Raw genomic sequence first — 15,295 nt, 5'->3', positions numbered from 1 at the left:
CTGTTTGGCTTTGTCTTTTGTCTTTCTTGCCTTTCTGAGAGCTTGGGGTTGAACCCAGGACCTCATGCATGTAAAGGCCACTTTCCAGTCCCAGCTCTGTGACCTTACTCCCTTTCTCCCACCCCACACCCCACCATGATCAGTGCGGGAGCTCGTGCCCGCATGGCTCCACTGCTCCAAATGGCCCTGCTCTCTTTCCTTTCTGAGAGAGAGAGAGAGGGAGAGAGAGGAGAGGGGACCCAGCAGTGGCACACCTGGTTAAGCACACATAGTACTAACTAAGCACAAGGACCCGCACAAGGATCCTGGTTCGAGCCCCCGGTTTCCCACCTGCAGGGGAGGAGGGCAGCTTTACAAGTAGTGAGGCAGGTCTGCAGGTATCTGTCTTTCCCTCTCCCTCTCTCTTATCCTCCTCCTCTCTCGATTTTTCTCTGTCTTATCCAATACAAACAATGGGAAAAATGGCCACCAGGAGCAGTGGACTTGGAGTGCTGGCACTAAGCCTCAGCGATAAACCTGGAGGGATGGATGGAGAGAGAGAGAGAGAGACCCCATCGTGAGCGCTCCTGAAGCTTCTCCCTACAGATGTTGCCATGTGGTGCCAAAGTTCAGACCTGGGTCCTTGTCACAGTAACACGTGCACTCTACCGGGTGAACCGCGGGCCGGCCCCTTGTCATTTTATTTGGAGTTTGCGTCAAGTTTACTGTCTGCTTCCTCTGACAGCCGCCATGTGGCTCTCAGAAGCCCGGTGAGACGGGCTGCCTGACTCCCCAGCCTTTTCTCTCTCACTGTTGTTTTGAAGTAAATTCTACGCCTTAGTCCTGAGACTTTTTTAATGTTTCTATAATGCTGTTACAGTATATTATTCTTACAAACAGTGTCTATGTTGCTGACAGTTCGCTCAAATCTGAATCTCAACAAGGTAGACACATTACAGTTGGCTTTTATATTTAGTAAGTTTCTTTTTCACCTTCCGTTTCAACCTCTCACTTTTTTTTTTTAATCTCACCATTGATTTTTTTTTTTTTTTTAATATTTCAGTGCCGGTCTGTAGGGCTATTTTCCTGCTGGATGTTTCCAGCTGTGTTGCCATGTGTGGTCTTGTTTCTTTCAAAGGCCCCTCTGTCCACCTTACGAGAGAGGAACGTAGGTCTACACACTCCGTGAAATGAAGGTGTGTGTGAGTGTGAGTGTTTGTGAGTGTGAGTGTGTGTGTGTGTGTGTGTGTGTGTGTGTGTGAGTGTGTGTGTGAGTGTGTGTGAGTGTATGTGTGTGTGTGTGTGTGTGTGTGTGTGTGTGTGTGTGTGAGTGTGTGTGTGAGTGTGTGTGTGTATTGGTGTTCTGGCAAGAATGGTGCTGGCAATACCAGGATCACATTCTGTCTGTCTGTCTGTCTGTCTGTCTGACAATGCTGAGACAGAGTGGATGGCATTAGGGTGTGTTGTACTCTACTCATCCAGATTTATCCACAGTTTGACTTTTCTTCACCTGGTCAGACAGAGCCAGTGAGGATCATTAAAGAAGTTCATCATTTTCTTTGAGTTTATAAACTTTCATTCTTCTAATTCTGTTAATCATTTAAAAAAAAAAAACCTTTGTTATTTACTTATTTATTGGATAGAGGCAGAGAAATTGAGAGGGGAGGGGGCTATAGAAAGGGAGAGAGACAGAGAGACACCTGCAGCCCTGCTTCACCACTTGCAAAGCTTTCCCCCTGCAGGTGGGGACTGGAGTCTTGAACCCAGATCCTTGTACATTATAATGTGTGTGCTCCACCAGGTACACCACCAGCCAGCCCCCTAATTCTGTTATTCTTTCTGCACTAATTAGTAGGGATTCTCTCATAAAGTAGAATGTTCTTTCACGACATGTGTAGTTAGTCTGCAGAGAAACTTGGAAAGGAGAAGTGGGGGGGGGGTGTCTCTCACTCTCTCACCTGCTTTCTGACTGGCGACTGGTCCCCGGCTCTCTCCAAGGGCCAGTGGTCAAGCCCTCTCCCCATGCTAGTATCAGCTTCCAGACCCTCGTGTTTCAGGCCATCGCCGCCACAGTTCTCTTTGCCGCTCATGTCATCGAAGGCTGCATGAGCTGGGCTCTTGGTGTGCTCTCCCGCAGCCCTGGCCTTTCAGGGCGTGACACAGCTCTGTGTTGTGGGTGGCTGAGAGTCCAGGCTGGTTTGCCTCACTGCCTCCTCATCCTAGAATGAGCCGGTGAGCGGCGGCTGCTGCTCTTGGTGCTGCTGGTCGGTAGATGGCTTGACCGCTGGTGGTCAAGCTCTAAAGAAAGTGTCAGCTCAGGAGAAAGGTCATGAGGGAAGTGCTCTTTGAAGGGAGTGAGAGAGCTCCCAGCGTCCTGGTGTAGACAGCCAGGGCACCTCCCAGCACCGCCTGGGGTGTGTTCTTCCTGACACAGAAGCAGGGCCCGCAGCCAGGTGCCACAGAAAGCCACAGCGGCCCACCAGCTTCTGCACACAGAGGAATGTCTTCACCCCCGTCCGTCCCATAACCAGAGGCTTACGTCCATTAACTCGGCTCCTGTCCTCTGCCAAAGGTGCAGGAGGGAAGGACAGGGAAGCCAGGTGCTGCCGTCAGGGCGCTCGGGCTCGGGGCTCACCCATCCCTCTGCTTCTGCAGCCCATCCTCCTAGAACAAAGGCCCCCAAAGCCCAAGGCCAGCAGGACCAGGGGTTCAGGGGGGAGTCCTTGAAACGGCCTCCTTATCCTGCCTGTCCAAGCCCAGTCCCTTAGGGGCCCTTTTCATGACTTTTCTTACTCTGAATATTATTTTTTTCAAGGCTTTGTTTATATCATGTGGAGAGGAAACAAACACGGCTTAATTAATCCCACCACACATAACACTGGATAAAGCAATTATTCCCCCACGTGCAGTAACCCATCTGCAGGGAAAATCATCCATTAAAGTGTGAATCTGTGAATTCTAAAACTCCTACTAAGATCAGACAGGGTCCTGGGCGTGAGACAGGAGTCTCCATCTCCACTCTGGCCATGCGTTTCCTGACCTCCCAGCCTCAGGGAGGCCACCCACCCGACCGATGGCAGGACGCCCAGGCCAGCCAGCCACAGGCCCGGGGGCTGATCTGACGCTGGGGGCTCATGAGCCCCCGACCTGAGGCTCTCAGTGTGGCAGGAGACCCAGCTTGTGTTTTCAGTGAATGGTTGCTCAGCAGGGGTGAAGTCTTTCCCCTGAGTTGCCTCTCAAGGTGGGAGGCACTGGGGAGTTTTCCCTTCTTTTCAGTTTTCAGTTTGACTGCACTCAGCCTCTGGTTCTCCTTGACTGAATGGAGCAGCTGCTTTGGCGGCTGCTGAGAGAGGTGGGGCAGGGCCCTGGAGAGCTAGCCATTATGCTTTTGCAAAATGACTAAATCTTGAGTGTGTCCACCAACACCAATTTGAAAGACATGTTTTTTTGGTGCCGGCTCCTGATTTTAAGGGCACAAGGTGGGGGTTGGAGGCTTTTCTTCTCTGTGTTCACCCACACGGAACAGTTTCTCTCAGGACCAGGACACACATGCCCAAGGGTCAGTTTCCGGACAAGCGGGCAGCTGTGCTGTGGGCCGGGCTGGTGCAGAGCGGCTGCTGCGGTGATCCTGGACTGGGATTTGGAGCGCCTACTGGGTGCCTGCTGCCGCCAGCTCTCCCCTTGCTGACCATGTGGTCTGAAGGGTCCATGTCCCTCTGGTGGTCAGCACTGCTCGGCAGGCCTCAGAATCCAGGGTCCCTCCACTGTCTTACCAGCTCAGCTCCCTCCCACATGTGGCTTCCCACCCTCTTTCTGCGCTGGAGTGGGTTGGAGTTGACCTGGGGGTGCTCAGCTTGTCCCCCCCCCCATTGCGCTCTCTCTCTGAGGGGGCAGCCAGGGGGTGCTAGAGAGCAGGCCTCAGACCCCACTCACTGCCCTAAGGAAGGATGAGAACGATTTCCTTTTCAAAGCGAATTACTCCCTTCTAAGGCTTTGACGGGTTAATACCAGTATTTTGCAGTCTGACTATTCTGGGCACAGGTACCCTGGTCTCTTGGTTGTTTTTTTTTTTTTTTTTTTTTAGCCTAAAGGAAGTTCACAGGCGTGTTCCCAAAGACCACGATCAGAGAGGTCATTTCAAAACGGGCCTTGTCCAAAGTCAGTGTGCCAAAACGGACCGGGGTGGGCACCCCCTCTGGGGCTGGGAATCCTCTCAGCATTACATGCAGGACGTGCTGGCCGGAGCCCTGGGTTCCATCCCCAGGACCACCACGTGCCAAGAGCCCAGTAGTGCTCTGGTCTTTCTCACACAAGTGAATACACGAACAATGATGAACAACAACAGCTGAATGTACGGGTGTGAAGGCACGAAAGACATGACACCTGGCTCCTTGAAAGGGTAGCATGGTGTGAAATGTCTGAGTGGGACATGGCACCACCAGCTCTTCTGGCTGAGTCTGTCATGAGAGCCGAGAGCCGACAAGCACAGTGAGAATGCTTCTGACACTCGCTCAGATGTTCCCAAGTTGCGATTATGGCGGTAGGGGGCAGAGGCCAGCTTGCAAGATTACAGCAAAGTCAAGTACAGATTCACAGCCAAGAGGGACCAGGTGGTGGCACCTGGTTGAGTGCACATGTTACAATGCACAAGGACCCGGGTTCAAGCCCCTGCTTTCTATGTGAAGGGGAAAAGCTTTGCAAGTGGTGAAGCAGGGTTGCCGGTGTCTCTCTGTCTCTCTCCCTTTCTATTTCCTCTTCCCCTTGCAGTTTCTGTCTCTACCCAATAATAAATAAATAAAAATATAATTAAAAATGGTTTAGGTGCCCAGGTGTGGTGCACCTAGTTAAGCACAATAGTATTAAGTGCAAGGACCCATCTGTGTCCCATTCCCTCCATTGGAAGCTTCCCTATTGTTTATCCCTCTGGGAGCAGGGACCCAAATTCTTTATGAGGAGCAGAAGGTGGGAGTTCTGGCTTCTGTCATTGCTTCTCCGCTGGACATGGGTGTTGGCAGGTGGATCCACACCCCCAGCCTGTTTCTGTCTTCAGCACGCACATACACATGTGCTCACAGACACTCACACACATACACACACACATACACACACACACATGTTCTCACACTCACTCATACACTCACACACACACTCATACACTCACACTCACACACACTCTCACACACACACACTCACACTTACACACACACACTCATACTCACACACACTCTCACACTCACACACACACTCACACTCTCACACACACACACTCACACTCACACACACACTCACACACTCACACTCACACACACACTCATACACTCACACTCACACACTCATACTCACACACACTCTCACACACACACTCACACTCTCACACACACACTCACACACACTCACACTCACACACACACTCACACTCACACACACTCTCACACTCACACACACTCACACACACACACTCACACACACACACTCTCACACACTCACACACACACACTCACACACTCACACACTCACACTCACACACTCTCACACTCACACACACACTCACACTCTCACACACACTCACACACACACACTCACACTCACACACACTCATATACTCACACACTCATATACTCACTCACACACCCTCTTCTGCAGCTTCCTCTCTCCAGCAGCACAGCCCCCACCTGACAGTCTCCCGAGAAGCTATTTTGAGACGTTGCTGACAGTTTTTTCTGAGCCCACACTCTGTGTTCAGCCTTTTCCTGCGTCGATCCATGACCTGGTTCCAAGTGTATTTTTGTAGGAGCCTGGGGGGCCATGTCACACGCCTGCTCCCCTCCTCCAGCAAGAGTCAGGTTCCGCGGGGCCTGCTCTCGTCCGGCCCCTTCCCCAGCAAGCCTGAAGCTGCCACCGTGCTTCCTGAAGCCACACCGCGAGGGCGGGACATCTCCAGGGGTCTGGTGGGCCCTCCCTGCCCTGCTGCTGCCCCAAGCCAGGGGTCATTCTGCACTGCCCCCCCCGCCCACCTGGGATCCCCGTCTCCTGCAGAATTAAGAACTGACAGGGCGGAGTGAGAATGCGAGGAGTCCGGCATCAGGAGTTCCCTTCCTTTCTCTCTTTCTTTCTTTCTTTCTTTCTTTCTTTCTTTCTTTCTTTCTTTCTTTCTTCCTTCCTTCCTTCCTTCCTTCCTTCCTTCCTTCCTTTCTCTCTTATCAGATTAGACAGAAATCAAGGGGAGAGGGAGAGACACAGAGAGTCACCTGCAGACCTGCTTCACTGCTCCTGAAGCTTCCCCTACCCAGGGGCTTAAACGCAGGTCCTTGGCGTGATGACATGTGCGTGCGCTCTACCAGGTGTGCCGCTACCCAGCTCCCCTGCCTCCCCCCGCCCCTTCTCCTCTCCATCTTGAAGTCAGCCCAGTGGGTACAAGTGGCCTCATGCATGTGGCCCGGACACACACACACACACAGACACACAGACACACAGACACGCACGCACGCACGCCCCTGTTCCTTGGTCAAGTGGAGACTTCATGGAAGCCTCTCCTACTGACCTCGGTGCTGTGTCTTGAGCTTGGTGGGGCCTGGCTGATTGAGATAATGAACTTGACATTTTTCTTTCCTCCTTCCCCTCCTTGTTTTTTTTAATGTTTTATTTATAAAAAAGGAAACACTGACTAAACCCTAGGATAAGAGGGGTACAGCTCCACACAATTCCCACCACCAGAACTCTGTATCCCATCCCCTCCCCTGATAGCTTTCCTATTCTTTATCCCTCCTTCTTTTATTGGGAGCACTGCTCCGCTCTGGTTAATAGTGGTGCAGAGGATTGAACCTGAAACTTTGGAGCCTCGGGCATGAAAGTCTCTTTGCAGAACCATGATGCTATCTCCCCCTGCCCTGACTTTGGAGAGGTTCACACTCTGCCCTGCTTGAGGAGAAAAGGCCATCACCCCCAGCATCTCATGGGAGGACCTTACATCACCAGGGGAAGCTCCATGAACCACAGATAGTGCTTTGGTCTTTCTCTTTCTCCCTGATTTTCTCTGTCTTTGATTTTGTTTATTCTATTTTTTTAAATTTTATTTACTTTATTTTTTAGATAGATGCAGACAGAAAGACGCAGAGGCAAAGACCAGAGCACTGCACACCTCTGGTTTATTGTGGTGTGGGGGATTGAACCGGGGACTTCGGAGTCTCAGGCATAAGAGTCTCTTTGCATAACCATTATGCTATCTACCCCCACCCTGTTTATTCTATTTTTAAAACTTAATTTTTTTATTTATTGAATAGAGGCAGAAAAATCAAGAGGGAAGAGGGTGGTAGAGAGGGAGAGAGACAGACAGACAGACAGACAGACCTACCTGTAACCCTGCTCTACTGGTCCATTGATCCTGAATCTTTACCTATGCAGGTGGGGACTGGGGCTTGAACCCTGGTCCTTGCATATTATATTATTATGTGAGCTCAACTGGGTGTGCTAGCACCCAGTGCCATGCCCCCCACCCCCCCACCCCGCCATTAGAATTTCAAAAGGGAAACAGAACAGCCTCCAGGAGCAGTGAGATCAGCCCTGCAGGCAAAGGATGGTGGGAGAGAGGGCCCGGAAATACCCAGGGCTGTGCAGCCCCTGGCAGGGGTTCAAGGGCTGCCTTTGAGATGGGGAACCTGCTGGACACCCAAGTGCTGAGGACAGCCCTGCCCAGCTCTCTCGCAGCCTGTGCCCTGCTATCTCCTCCCCCTCCCCTCCAGCAGGAAGAGAGGGAGGAAAGGAGAGGGGGGGGAGAAGGAAGGGGGGAGGGAGGGAGAGGAGGAAGCCTGGGAGCCCGCGAGAGGACCAGGCATGAGAGACCTGGAGCCCTGATCCCATCAGAGAGCCCGACCTGCCTCCCCTTTCACAGGAGATCTCCTCACAGCTTCACCATAAAATTGATTTATTGTGCTGGAATAATTTCCATAGCAGGGAACTAATTTGATTATGTAGCATAAAGAAAATGTATGCGGGACAATGGGGAAGAATCCAGCCAAAATGAACGTAATATATTTTAATCTCTGCAATACATATCATGTTTCCAATTAAGGAGCTTAGCACGCCCCTGCTTCCTGCTTAGGGTGGGGAGGGGCGCTTCCCAGAGACTGGCTTCCCGGAGACTCTGCTGAGGTGTGTCGCGGTGGGGGGTGTCCAGAGTGTGGCGGGGGCGGTGTGGTCACATCCCAGGGCCATCTGGTCACTTCAGGGGCTCAGCTCTGGGGTGGCTGGCTCCAGGGCAGGGAGGCAGAGAAGTGTAAACACCCCAGTGATTCTGCTGGCGAGATGCTTCTTAAAAAATATTGATTTACAGGGAGTCGGGCGGTAATGCAGCGGGTTAAGCGCATATGGTGCAAAGCGCAAAGACCAGAATAAGGATCCCGGTTCCAGCCCCCAGCTCCCCACCTGCAGGGGAGTCACTTCACAGGCGGTGAAGCAGGTCTGCAGGTGTCTGTCTTTCTCTCCCCCTGTCTGTCTTTCCCTCCTCTCTCCATTTCCCTCTGTCCTATCCAACAACGATGACAACAATAACAATAACTACAACAACAATAAAAACACAACAACAAGGGCAACTAAAAAAGGGCAAATATATAAATAAATGTATTTAAAATATTGATTTAAAAAATGCATCATTTATTAATGACTAGGGTGAGGTAGAGAGAGAGGTGCTCTGGCCCGTGCAGTGCTGTGAATCAAACTGGGACCTCATGCTTGCAAGCCCAGTGCTCCAGACACCATGTGTCACTGCAGGTGGGGACCAGGGGACTGAAACCCAGGTCGCTTTGCATGGCAGTGTGTGGGATGACCACTGCACCCCCCCCCCCCCGAATCTTTCTACTTAAGCCATAAATAAATTTAAAAACAGGATTCCCTTGGGTCTCTGGTGTGGAGAACCCTCACCCTTCCATCTCCTCCAGTATGGGGCCTGGGGCCATGCCCCTGTGTCCCTGGGAACAGATGGCGTTTCTGTAGCCCTGGCTCCCAGCACGGCTCCCAGCACGGCGTCTTCATCTGGGTGTCAGCGTGTCACTAGGTCTGTCACAGCTCAGGTTCTCCATGGGGGTCCGGAGGCTCCTTGCCGGGCCGGAGGGCTCATTCTCCCACCCACCTGACCCTCTGCATGTCCACACGCTGCCCTGTCCCACCGCCCCTGCTGTGACCCGGGCAGGCCCCGTGGACTGATGGTTTGGTCCCCACGGCGCTCACAGGCTTCAGGGTGCCTCGTGGACCGTTCTAGGAGGACTGGCATGGGGCAGCTGGCAGGGCCGCTGTAGGGGCCAGAGACCGGTGTGGGGGTGGGCACAGGCAGAGGGTCCAGGTCTCCCCGGGGGCCCAGTTCATACGGGGTGCGGGGGGGTGGTGGTTTGGCACTTCTGTAGTGACGTCTTAGGGTGTCTACTCTCAAGGAGATGTCTGGCCCCAGAGGAGTCTGGGAGACATATCCTGTCAATCCAGTCCTGCTGACAGACCCCCAGTCACAGGCCTGTGAGGCAGGGTCTCACTCGTGGCTGGGCTGCTTGCTTCCTTCCATCTGTCTTTTTTTTTTTTTTTTTAATATTTTTATTGGGGGGATTAATGGTAAATACAGCTCTTGGTACCTGTGTAAAATTTCTCAGTTTTCTGCAAAACACTATGACCCCAGCATCATGTGCCAGGACCCCTGTCCCCATACACACACCCCCACCCCCAGAGTCCTTGACTTTGGTGCCAGACACCAAACCCAGTCCGAGTTCTGCTTGGTGTCTCCCCTTCTGATTTCTCCACTTCTCTCCATGAGTGAGACCATCCCATCTTCACCCTTCTCTTTCTGGCTGATCTCACTTCACAGGATTCCTTCCAGCTCCAGCCAAGATGAGGGGAAGAAGGTGAGCTCATCATTTTTAATAGCCGAGTAGTATTCCATTGTGTATCTAGACCACAACTTGCTCAGCCACTCATCTGTGGTTGGACACCTAGGTAGCTCCCAGGTTTTGGCTGTTACACATTGTGCTGCTGTGAACACAGGTGCACACAGATCTTTTTGGATGGGTGTGTTTGGTTCCTTAGGATCTGTCCCCAGGAGAGGAATTGCAGGGTCACAGGGCAGGTCCACTTCTCACCTTCTGAGAGTCTCCAGGCTGCTGCCCACGGGCTGGACCCCTGACATTCCCACCAGCAGTGTCCCCACAGGCTCTCCAGCATTTGTTGACACTACCCTTTCTGATGTGTGACGTTCTCATAGGGGTGAGGTGGTATCTCAGTGCTATTTTGTGTCACACTCAAACCTGGGCCCTAGGCTTGAAAAGGCCGGCACCCTCCACACGGAGCTACCTTGCCAGCCCCGTTGACATATATATATATATATATATATATGAAAGAGTCAGACTGGGAATGACTGCATTTGGTTGAGCACACAGGTTGCCTGGTTTGAACTCCTACTCCCCACCTATGGAGAGGGGGGCTTGCTTCACGATCTGTGACGTGGGTCTGCAGATATATATCTCCCTCTTCCCTCCCCTATCAATTTCTCTCTGTCCTGTCAAATAAAATAGGGGAAAAAAAAAAAGAACCAGGGGGAGTCAGGTAGTAGCACAGCAGGTTAAGCACACGTGGCTCAAAGCACAAGGACCGGCAGAAGGATCCCGGTTCAAGCCCCTGGCTCCCCACCTGCAGGCAGGTCCTTTCACAGGTGGTGAAGCAGGTCTGCAGGTGTCTGTCTTTCTCTCCCCCTCTCTGTCTTCCCCTCCTCTCTCCATTTCTCTCTGTCCTATCCAACAACGACAACAACAATAATAACTACAACAATAAAACAACAAGGGCAACAAAAGGGAATAAATATAAATAATAATAATAATAAAAGAACTGGGGAGGGAGGAGGTGAAGGGGAGGGAGGGGAGGAGCCGAGTACCCTGTGGTGCGTGCACCAGGCACACCTCATGCTCACCGGTCTCGCTCTCCCTCTGCTGTGCCGTTTCCAGGCTGCTGGTTCTTCCTTCCTGAGGAGGCCCTTAGTCCCAAAGGGGGCCTGCTTCTCCCCAACTCAGCTTCATGCGCTCTGGGATGGAGACACCCAGGCAGCCCGTCGTGCCCCCGAGACCCCCAGAGCCCTGTGATGGAGATGCTGGTTCAGAACTGACCCTGGTGGGGAAGACAGCCACTCCCATGCCTCCCACCCGGGACCAACAGGACACAGAGGTGGACAGAGCTGAGAAAACCCATCTCAAATCCACTTGACAGCCCAGCACGGGCACCACCCCTGGGAGACAGGAAGTGTCCCCAACTGTCATCTGCCTGTCATTTCAGGCTGGGCACTAATTGGGCATTAAAGAAGCGTGTCAGGATCCTCCTGCAGGAATGCTGGGAAGCAGACTTCCTAAACGGGAGGCAGCAGGGGCCGCCTGGCCCCTGGTCCCCTGGGTCCTTACTGACAGGCCAAGGACTCAGTATCCCCTCCCGGGCAGCCTGTTCTCCTAGGCTATTTCAGACGGAGCAGATGAGTGGTCTCCTCTGGCTGGTCGCTCTGTGTGGACAGCATGTCATGTGCTTGGGTTTTGGAAGTCTCTAGCCTTGCGTTATTATCATCATCGTCACTACTTGTTGGTCTGCTTCTGGATTCTGCCTCTAAGACCCCTTCTGTTTCATTGATTTAATCCCCCTGCTTAACACTGTAATCTATGTACACAACCACTGTTAACTAAGCACCGCCCTGCCTCCAGGGCATTGGTTTAATCCTCACTGTTTTGCACACTTTTTCCTTCTCCCCACCCGCTATCCTACGTACATCCTCTTCGGACCTGACTCTTCCGCCTCAGGATATATAAGGACAGGATTGTGATTAGAGAGAGCTTAGATTGTGCTGCGTTCCACATGAATAAAGACTGAACTGCACACCACTCAGCCATGAGTCCCTGGTCGTCTCTCCCATCCGTGACATCTACTACTATCATTATTATTTTTATTTTGCCTGCATATTTCCACCCCTTCCAGTGGAATTGTTTTTTAGTAGAGGGTGAGAGACAGAGAGAGGAGAGACATCATAGCACGGATCACAGTTCCTGAGGCCTGGGCTCAAACCCCGGTCCTTATGTATGGTGAAGTGTGTGCTTTACCAAGTGAGCTATCTCCCAGCCTCAGGTTTTTTTTTTTTTTTTTTTAATAAGAAAAAAATATGGTTGGAAGTCTGACTAGAGCTGGGGAGACAGCATAATGGTTCTGAAAAAAGACATTCATGCCTGAGGCTCTGAGATCCCAGGTTCAATCCCCAACACCACCATCAGCCAGAGCTGAGCAGGGCTCTGGTCTCTGTGTGTGTGTGTGTGTGTGTGTGTGTGTGTGTGTGTGTATCTTTCTCTCTGTATCTCCCTCTCTCTTTTTTAAAAACTCTTTATTTATTTATTGGATAGAGACAGCCAGAAATGAAGAGAGAAGGGGGAGCTAGAGAGGGAGAGAGACAGAGAGACACCTGCAGCCCTGCTTCACCACTTGTGAAGCTTTCCCTCTGCAGGTGGGGCCAGAGGCTCGAACCTGCGTTCTTGTGTACTGTAACATGTGCGCTCAACCAGGTGCGCCACCACCTGGCCCCTCTCTCTGTCTCTGTCTCCCCCCCTTCTCCATTTCTCTCTGTCTCTATCCAACAAAGTTGAAAAACAAAAGGGAAAAATGTTCATCAGAAGCAGTGGAGTCCTTGTGCTGGCGCTGAGCCCCTGGACACCCCTGGAGGCAAGGAAGGAAGGAAGGAAAGAAAATGGATGAAAGTGGATGCTGGGGGGGGCGCTCACCTGGTTGACTGTACACATTACCAGGCATGAGGACCTCGGTGCAAGTCTCCACTCCTCACCTGTAGGGAGGAAGCTTTACAACCAGTGAAGCAGGTCTGCATGTGTTTCTCTCTCTGGATATATATTTTTACCACCTATGGATATATATCTCCACCCCCCGCCTTCTCAATTTCTATCTGTCATATCAAATAAATGAATAAATACATAGAAAAAATGGCCGCCGTTTTTGGCCCTGTCGTGCAGTCCCTGAGCCCCAGCGATAACCTTGGCGGCAACTAGAAAAGCCAGATGGGTGGAAGCCGGCCATTGTCCCCTCGGCTGTGGTTTGAGGATGAGAGAAAGTCCTTGCTCAGAGTCGGGCTCGCACAGAGAGGTGAGTTACAAGGCGAACACGGGACCCGCCCCAGACTCCGTGCAGCCTGTCGGTGTTGAAAAGTGGCGGGAGTGGTGGCTCGCCCAGGCCAGACTCAGCCAGCCCACTGCGGGCGCAGAGACCCCCCCCACCCTTGGACCTGCCCTGACCCGGGGTCTGCGGGGGGCCACCTGTCAGCGGTGAGTGGGAGAGAGAGGGTTCTCTCTGCAGGGTGTGAGCTCACAGCTACACAGCGACGGTTCCAGCCGGCAACACCGCCGCCCCTGCCCACTGTGAGCCCTCAGGAGGTGGTGGTGGTCCTGGGGGGGGGGGGGGCGGACGGTACAGGAGGCAGAGCTCCAGCGTCAGCCCCCAGGACAGCCTGTGGTCTCGCAGTCCAGTGCCACTCTGCTCTGCTGTCTCTCTCACTCTCTCTCATGACAGTGGGACTTGAACCTGGGTCTTCAGACACGGTGGCACGCAGGCCACTCCAGTGTCTCCACTGCCCAGCCCCCACCCTCATTTGTAAACAGATAAAACAGCCCCTTTTCCAGCCCCCTTTCCAGCTCCGTGGGCTCTGCCTCCCCACGTCCATGAACAGACACAGCCTGGGCCAATACAACTTTTTTTTTTTTGAGCCATACTTCAATTTATTATCACTGTTAATTTCCAGGCAAGACAAGAGTTTTCTTTTTCTGTGATGGGAGATGGTTCGGGGTCTGTCATAACTGGTGCCTTCTTCGCCTTGGAAATGTAGCCCTTCAGGCTGTCGCCCTCTTTTTTCACTTTGGCGATTTTCGCACTGCGCCCAGCCTCCTCAGCACTTGTTTTGAATTCTGTCTTCAGGGTGGCTGCCACTGCTTTGGCTCATATCAGGGAGTGTTGGGTGTAGCTCAGTCCAGCCTGTCGCCAGTCGGTCACCATGATGCCGCAAGGAAGGGAAAGAAGTCGGTCACGTGTGGCCCAGCTGCAGGAAGGTGCCTCATAACAGTACTGCAGACTTCTCTCTCTCTCTCTCTCTCTCTCTCTCAGCCTGGGAGTGTGTTAGCAACAGGGCGGCTAGCACATGGAACTGTGATTCTTTTAAAAATACTTAATTTATTTATTATTGCATAGAGACAGAGAGAAATTGAAAGGGAGGGGGAGAAATAGACACCTGCAGCCCTGCTTCACCACTCATGGGGCTCCCCCCCTGCAGGTGGGGACCAGGGGCTTGAACCCAGGTCCTTGTGCACTGTAATATGTGCTGAAATTGCTACATAGCTTAATCAGCTGTAGCAGATTGTAACTGTCAGGGTGAAACAATTACCCTGTAATAATGATGAAAACATGTAAACTTGTCACTAAACTTGTGACTGGTGGGTGAGTGGATGGAGGATGGATGGATGGATGGATGGATGGATGGATGGATGGATGGAGAGATGAATCCCACACTTGTTGTTACTGTTGCCAGGGGCTAGAGAAAGTGTCTTCCTTCAACATCCCAGGGACCCCAGGGAGTTTGGAGACACAAGAAAAGCTTGTCATAGCTCCTTGCCACCATGTTTTGTTCTGTCAGCGCAGGGAGCTGTGCTGCCCCGTGGGCACCTGGGCTTTGCTCTGACTTGAGGAGTCACTCAGCCCTGTGGCCATTCTCTGACTCCCAGGGGCCAGGCGGCCAAGGGGACCATCTTCTGTCAGGCCATATGCCCAGTGCTTCTGGGGGCCGTGCCTGATGCCTGAGGTCCCAGCCTGACCCTGGAGTTGGCAGATGCCCTGAGCCTGCCAGTTCACCCCGAATCCTGGCTATTCCTGGTCCTGTGTGAGAGTGTCAGACCTGGAGCCGGGCAGCTCTTGTCAGTTGTTGTTAAAATTTGGAGGCTCCAGCTGGCCGGGCTAGCTTCACAGGCAGGTAACAGAGACTCAGGGATACACGGTTGGGCAGGCAAGCTGTATTTCTTTATTCAAGAACAACGATTCATAAACTAAGACAAACTAATCACCAAACAAAACTCTCCTGCCTCCTTCTCACATGGCGACTCCAAGAACTCTCCAACTCTGGAACTCTGGAACTCTCTCGGGGTTCCTTGGGGCGGGGACAAGCGGGCCCGCGAAACTAGCAGGACTGAACCAATTTTCTTGGCAGGGGGAGAGCATACAACAGTCAGTGACTCATTTCGGCACGGAGCACTCTTTTTCCTGGCTTCCCTGG

The 15,295-nt window shown here is 52.4% G+C and overlaps 1 protein-coding gene and 1 pseudogene across 1 annotated transcript in view; one reads left to right on the top strand and one right to left on the bottom strand.

Annotated features, from left to right (window-relative positions):
• The window catches only part of DOCK1 (dedicator of cytokinesis 1), a 319,977-nt gene that overhangs the window by 217,077 nt on the left and 87,605 nt on the right, over positions 1–15,295 (top strand). The window lies entirely within an intron of this gene.
• Positions 9,207–14,028, bottom strand: LOC132532849 (ATP synthase subunit epsilon, mitochondrial-like; annotated as a pseudogene).

The sequence above is a fragment of the Erinaceus europaeus genome, chromosome 14, assembly GCF_950295315.1.
Source record: "Erinaceus europaeus chromosome 14, mEriEur2.1, whole genome shotgun sequence".
Lineage (NCBI taxonomy): Eukaryota > Metazoa > Chordata > Mammalia > Eulipotyphla > Erinaceidae > Erinaceus > Erinaceus europaeus.
The sequence above is the reverse complement of the archived record's forward strand: the minus strand, read 5'-3'. Positions and strand labels throughout refer to the sequence as shown.